This window comes from Callithrix jacchus, chromosome 8 (assembly GCF_049354715.1).
Source record: "Callithrix jacchus isolate 240 chromosome 8, calJac240_pri, whole genome shotgun sequence".
In the NCBI taxonomy this organism is placed as follows: Eukaryota; Metazoa; Chordata; class Mammalia; order Primates; family Cebidae; genus Callithrix; species Callithrix jacchus.
In genome coordinates this window covers 53,910,311-53,917,278 of record NC_133509.1, presented here as the reverse complement: position 1 = coordinate 53,917,278, position 6,968 = coordinate 53,910,311, and the positions used below count along the sequence as shown (strand labels likewise).

At 43.7% G+C, this 6,968-nt stretch overlaps 1 protein-coding gene across 1 annotated transcript in view; it reads left to right on the top strand.

Moving 5' to 3' along the window:
* Positions 1 to 6,395: 6,395 nt before the first annotated feature.
* Positions 6,396 to 6,968, top strand: part of KATNBL1 (katanin regulatory subunit B1 like 1) — a 58,783-nt gene continuing 58,210 nt past the window's right edge. The window contains exon 1 of the mRNA XM_035259937.3: positions 6,396 to 6,522. The gene's annotated coding sequence lies outside the window, so the exon portion shown is untranslated. The remainder of the gene's footprint in view (positions 6,523 to 6,968) is intronic.

Genomic DNA, 6,968 nt, shown 5'->3' with positions numbered 1-6,968 from the left:
GAGCCACCACACCCGGCCCATATGTGGTGTTTTTAATGATGTGTCACACCATTACCAAATCATTCACACCACTGATGGTTTTTAATGACATGTCATTAAATAATGTATGTCATTCTTTGAAGTGTTTAGGTTTGGTATTGAATAGTATACCTTTTTCATAATTTAACCTATTATTGGACTTTTCAGTTGTTTCCTGATTTTCTTCCTTTTATAACCAGTGTTGCTGTAAACATAGCTGTATCTTTTCTTATTTCCTTAAGTGATAGTCCTAGAAGTGGAATTGGAATTGCTGGATCAAAGAGTATGCATGTTTTCAAAGAATTTTCATTTTAAATGCCCACCCGGGGCCAGGCATGGTGGTTCACACCTGTCATCCCAGAACTTTGGGAGGCCAAGGCGGGAGGATTGCTTTAGCTCAGGAGTTCAAGACCAGCCTGGGCAACCTACTGAGACTTCATCTCTGCAAACGACAACAAAAAAAATTAAAATGCCCACTAGGAAAATTGGCATCATTTACATTTCATAGTCTTTATAATTTTTTTTAAATTGTGAGTTTAAAATGGTACTGTATTTTTTTAAATTTGTATTTCTTTGACTCCAAGTTAATTGATATGGCTGGAGCTGGGGGGAGGGAGATGCTGTGAGAGGTAAGGTTGAAAAATGCTTCCGTGGCCAACTAAAATGTTGGGATTCTTGACAATGATGGTGATGTAGAGAGGCTGAAGATTTCCACCTCCACTTTGTTTTCTGATTTTAAAAATATGTGTTCATAGCAGACTGCTTAAACAAGGCAGAAATGAAAGTCTTTTGCCCCTCCAATCCTTCTTAAAATGTGTATCTATCTGATTGTAGGAAGACCTAACTTATCGATTGTATTTTTGTTCCTTTCGACTTTTTGCCTTTACTACATTCTCTCTGATGAACCTTATATTCATCTCAAGCTTCTGACCCTATTGGACTTTCCTCTTTATTGCATTATATTCTTCATAATAGCACTTGCCACATTGCATTTTGTTTGTTAACGTCCCCTTATTTCTACCCCTCTGTAGACTACCCCAAATCCCTTGACGTCAGAAGCTATATATTATCTTTGAGTCTATTTCGTAGAACATAGAAAGTATTAAATAAATGTTTAGTGAATGTGAGTAAATGAAATTGAAAGTAAACAAACACCAAAATGTGAATGTACTATAACTACACTTATGTAAAATAAAACATAAAAAGGGATATACATTGTACTGGGGCAATGATTTTCATGCAATTTTGTCTTAATTTTCAAGATACTCTTCTTATTCCTTTTTTTTTTTTTTTTTTTTTTTGAGACTCACTCTGTCACCCAGGCTGGAATGCAGTGACATAATCGGGGCTCACTGCAACTTCAGCCTCCCGGGTTCAAGCAGTTTTCCTGTCTCAGCCTCCTGAGTAGCTGGAATTACAGGTGCCCAGCACCATGCCCTGCTAATTTTTCTGTTTTTAGTAGAGATAGGGTTTCACCATGTTGACCAGGCTGGTCTCAAACTCCTGACCTCAGGTGATCCACCCATCTCGGCCTCCCAAAGTGCTAGGATTACAGGCATGAGCCACCACACCTGGCCTTTTTATTATATTTTAATAAATTTTTTTAACTTACTACTTGTTTGAGACAGAGTCTCACTATGTTGCCCAGGTTTGTCTTGAACTCCTGGGCTTAAGCAGTCCTCCTGCCTTGGCCTCCCAAAGTGCTGGGATTACCGGCATGAGCCCACACCTGGCCCCTGCTTTAATAAGCTTTAAACGAACATTTTTCATTAAGTTTATCATTGGAATCATATATTCTCTCTACTTAAATTGTTCCCTGCATGCTATAAAAATTAGTAAACTATAACCTAAATTAAAGTTGCTTTGGGCAAGGCACAGTGGCTCAGGCCTGTAATCCCAGCACTTTATAAGGTCAAGGTGGGTGGATCACGAGGTCAGGAGTTCAAGACCAGCCTGGCCAAGATGGTGAAACCCCGTCTCTACTAAAAATACAAAAAATTGGGCTTGGTGGCAGGCGCCTGTAATCCCAGCTATTTGGGAGGCTGAGGCACAGAACTGCTTGAACTTGGGAGGCGAAGGTTGCAGTGAGCCAAGGTAGTGCCACTGCACCCTAGCATAGGTGATAGAGCAAGATTCTGTCTCAAAAATAAATAAATAAGTTGCTTTGGCCTCAGTGGGGTACTCTGGATCACTCATTTCTTTATCCTAGGAATCCTCATGGTATAATTTGTGAAACTCTGTTTCAGAAAATGAAACATCAGGACTAGGCTGAGGATGGTTCAAAGGTTAAATAAATTTGAAAAATTCTACATATTTTATTCTGCACACACACCCAAGTGAGTCTTAGTGCTATTAGTATAACATATGAAAATAACAAGAAATTGTTTAGTAAAGAATTTCCTATAATTTTCTTTCCCAATCTACTTAAATAAGGAACCTGTTTTTTGTTTTTTGGGTTTTTTTTTTCTTAATACATTTGTTAACATCCAATAGAATCAGTGTTCCACAGAATACAGTGAGGGCAACTGCTCTATATGCATGCTAGAACTCTTCAGGAGAAAGATGAAGGTTTTGCCTGTAAAGCTTTGCTTGTTATTTTTAAAATATTCAAAGATCATTAGAAATAATAGGTTATTTATGGAAATGGAGCTTTGAGTTGAAATTAAAGTTTTAAGGATTCAAGTTTTTGCACAAATTTTGTTTTGCAAGGAAAAGAAAACTAGTATTAGATTTTCCATGCCTGGTGTGGTGGCTCACACCTATAATCCTTGTGCTTTGGAAGGCTAAGGTGGGCAGATCACTTGAGCCCAGGAGTTTGAGATCACCCTGAGCAACATAGTGAAACCCTGTCTCTACAAAAAATAGAAAAATTAGCCAGGCATACTTTCTTGCATCTGTAGTCCCAGCTACTTGGGAGGCTTAGGTGGGAGAATCACTGGAGCCCAGGAGGTCAAGGCTGCAGTGAGCTGAGATCTTGCGGCTGCACTCCAGCCTGAGAAACCTGGATTCTAATCCTGACTCCAAATGAACTACATGATTCACTTTGAATTAGCAGTGGATGTCATTACTTGTGGAGTCGATGAGCTGTTGCTGTCTTTTAGGTCCCTTCAGGCATTGTCCTCTGTCAGGCTCAGCATCAGTCTCAGTCAAGGAGAATGACACACAGTGCAGTAAATGCTATGGCTCCTTGGACCCTGGACTGAACTACACTTTTATACCTAATGTTCTTGCCTTCAGTCTTTCCTCCCTACCCCTAGCCATCTAGCATCCTGGTGACAAATCAGCCCTTCTTGTTGTTGGTGTTTAAGAGATAGGGTCTTACTCTCTTGGTGGAGTGCAGTGGTGTAATTATAGCTTACTATAATAATTTTGAGCTCCTTGGCTCAAGTGGTCCCACCTCAGCCTCTCGGATAGCTAGGACTACAGGTATATACCACCATACCTATTTTTTAAAATTTTTGTAGAAATGAGGTATTGCTATGTTGCCCAGGCTGGTCTCCAACTCCTGGCCTTAGGTGATCCTTTCACCTCAGCCTCCCAAACAGATCAATCCTTCTAAAGCACTGACTTCACTAAGCTATTCCCCTGCTCAACTGTCTTTGCTGACCCCTTTACCTTCAAACACCTTTGCTTGATAATTCCAGATCTTCACAACCTATCAGGTACCTACATACCTTTTCAATCCTCACTCCTATGACTCTTCCAAGCACTTTTCCCTCCACTCAAATCAGAATAGACTGCAGTGCTAGAACTTACTTTGCATTTCCCCCTCTCTGTCTGGAACACCCTGTCTGTCAAAATCCTTTCTAGCTTATCAGGCCCAGCTCCATCATCCCTCCCCTGCCTGCCATCAAGCAGTGTAAACAGGACTGCATGGCAGCCCTTTTCTCATGTGGGTCACTCTACACACTGTCCTTGAATGATTCTGCACCCCATAGAGAGGGGAATGTGAGGCAGGATAGCTAACTTAGCTGCTTGTTCTCTTCAGAAGGAAGAAATGAAGGAATGGCCAGAGGAGTTGTCTACCTTGGAGATTGCCAACTGCGAAGGCTATCAGTGAACCACCTTTTTGTATACATGCACTGATGTAGGGGTGTTTTTCAATGTATGGGCTGTACTTTTTTTTATTAAGAAAGCAAAGTTTATTGAGCCCCAAAGGGGAAAAAAATTCAACTTTATTGATAGGAAAACTATCAATGAATAAATTTGCCCTGCATTTTTATCACTAAAATGATAGTTTTTGTATATATTCCAAAAGTAGCAAAATGTAAAGGCAGTTTTCCTTATTTTTATGTTAAATTATGAGATGTGGAAGCCTGGGCTGCCCATCACTACCATAAACTTTATAACTTGGCTCTGGAGATTAACCTGCCTGAGATCCTGTGCCCCAAACAAGCTCCAGAAATGAGAATATTAAGGTTCTCCTCTGGCCTCTGTTGTATGAGCTGAGGTTCTTCTGTGTTAACACAGCAGATTCCCTGAGTTTCACGACTTCATTATTTGTCTTACCTCTTCATTTAGCCTCCCTTGAGGATAAGGATAATATAGTACACTCTTTTTACCCTATTCTTCCGATGAGAGACCAGCATAGTGTCTTTTGTATAGTGAGTCATCAAGAAATTCCTTTTTATGATGATGAAGAAATTACTGGAGAGAAAGTGACTTCACCCATGTGTGCTGAGTTTTTATTTTCTTTAAAACAACACACATACTTAGTGGAAATCATATTCAGGAAATACTCTTCATTGTACATCCATGGAAACAAGGGTTCCAGCTTCGTTTAGTCACCTAGCTGGACTCTCTCAACAGTACCACCTGCTAACAGATGTGGTCCCACACATAGGTATGTGCCTGCTTACGCTTGGTGCAGTCGAGAAGCTCTCAAAGGTGTTGCTTATGCAAAATATCCTAAAACTATTTTCCCACTGCCCAAAAGCCCTGCCTCAGTTTTCACCATTACTTATTATTTTTTTTTTACCAAGTAAGGACTCTGTTACTAGGGAGGAAAAATACATAAGGTTATAACAACCTGATGACATCTTAGTTCTGACCAGTTTATCTGACAGGCTTCTGACTGCACCAAACTCCCACAGCATTTAGGAGATGCCTTTTATCACTGCAGTGTTTTGGAATGGTCTCTTTTCCTGTTTCTCCAAGCCATTGTGAGCTGCTTGAGGCTATTTCCAGCAAAATTTTCCTGGCACATGGTGGGCTTTCAAAAATACTGTTAAACTGAACTTAAGCAGCCTGCTCCCTAGGCAAGCCTTGTAGAGTTCCGAAATGAGTGCCTGAAAAATCAAGCCAAGCATGTAGTCTTGTGGTGAGGAAGTGTTGCATCAAATGCACTGCTTGGTTGGCTTCTGTAGGGGGTGAGAGGACCACCATAGGCAAACTTGCTCCTGTCACAGCTTGGCTAACCTTGACCAGTGGCTTATCTATGAAGGTGAGAGGCCTGGTTCTAGTGAAAAGAATTGCACTCAGTAATTAAAAGTTCATTATCAAGAGACCCAACTGTAACTTCATAATCTAATTTAGTGTTCCCCATCCCAACAAGACTGAACCGTCTTCCCGAGGACAGATTCTGCATCATGTACATTGTTTGTGTTCTTAAGAGTTTAGCACAAAGTTTGGTACATAATGGGAACTGAAAAAATGATGACTAACAAACATGTAGTGCTTACCATATGCCAGGCACTCCTCTAAGCATTTTATGTGTATTAATTCATTTAATCCTCAGAAAACGAAGACGAAGATACTATTGTTATTATCCCCACTTAACAGAAGGTGAAAGCAAAGCACCTAGGAGTTTATGTGACTTGCTCAGTGTCACAGTTCCACAATCCATGCTTTTAGAAACTATGCCTTAGTGCGTTTATTATTTTTATTTTTATAAAGATAGAGGGTGGAGGTGGGGGGGGTCAAGAGCAGTTGTCACCATGTCGTCCAGGCTGTTCTTGAACTCCTGGGCTCAAGCGAACCTCTTGCTTTGGCCTCCCAAAATGCTGGGATTACAGGTGTGAGCCACTGTGCCCAGACCCTTAGTGTATTTAAATAGGTGTGAATGAATAAATCTCCCAGAACCATAACTTTATAGGAAATTGTTTGCACCTCCCGGTACAACACTAAGGCACGGTCTCCCCCGCTAACTTGTCCCTAGTGCAGGGTCCGTCATTCGTTGACTTTTACCCACCTTCAGTTCCTATCGCAATATTACTTCTCGCGCCATAACTAGGCTGCCCTGCGTAGCTCTGGCCACCAGGAGGCACTGTAGGTACACGTCCTTTTCCCTCTGGCACTTCGCGACCCCCAGAGGGGCGGAGTCAACGTTGGGCGGAGCCCGCGGGACGGCTACAGCGCCAGCTATCCCGGCGGGCCACGCGCGCGGCCGCGTTTGAATGGCCCTTAGTGGGACTCGGCCCAGAAGCCGAGGGACACTCCAGGCTACCGGGCGCGGACGTTCAGCGCCCAGGCTAGGCTGAGGCACCGCGGTACCATGAGGCGCCGGTAAGTGGCTGCCGAGCCGGAGCGAGCCCCGCGCCCGCAGCTCCCCTTCCTTGGCAGGGCTTCTCCAGCCGGGCTTGACCGCGCCGAGGCCCACCTACAGGCCCCGCGGCGGCCTCGGCTCGGCCGGGCTCGCGGCGGCTCTGCCGGGGTCGCGGGGCGGGGCGGCAAGGCCGGGGCGGAGCCCCTCTGCTGGCCGCGGCGGGGAGTGTTGGGCGGCAGGCGCGGGGGGCCTCCGGGGGGCTTCAGTGGCCTGGCCCGGGAGAGGCGTGGACAGAACCTGCTGTCACTTATTTATATTCGGGTGGAGTCGACAGCTGCACCTGGAGAAGGGGAAGGACAGAACGCGTGTGGGGCGAACTGTTTTGAGGACAGGTTTTCCGCACAGCGCCTAGGCCCGGCCTAGGCATTTCCTTATTTTCTGACGGGTCCTCGGATTCCTGACAGAT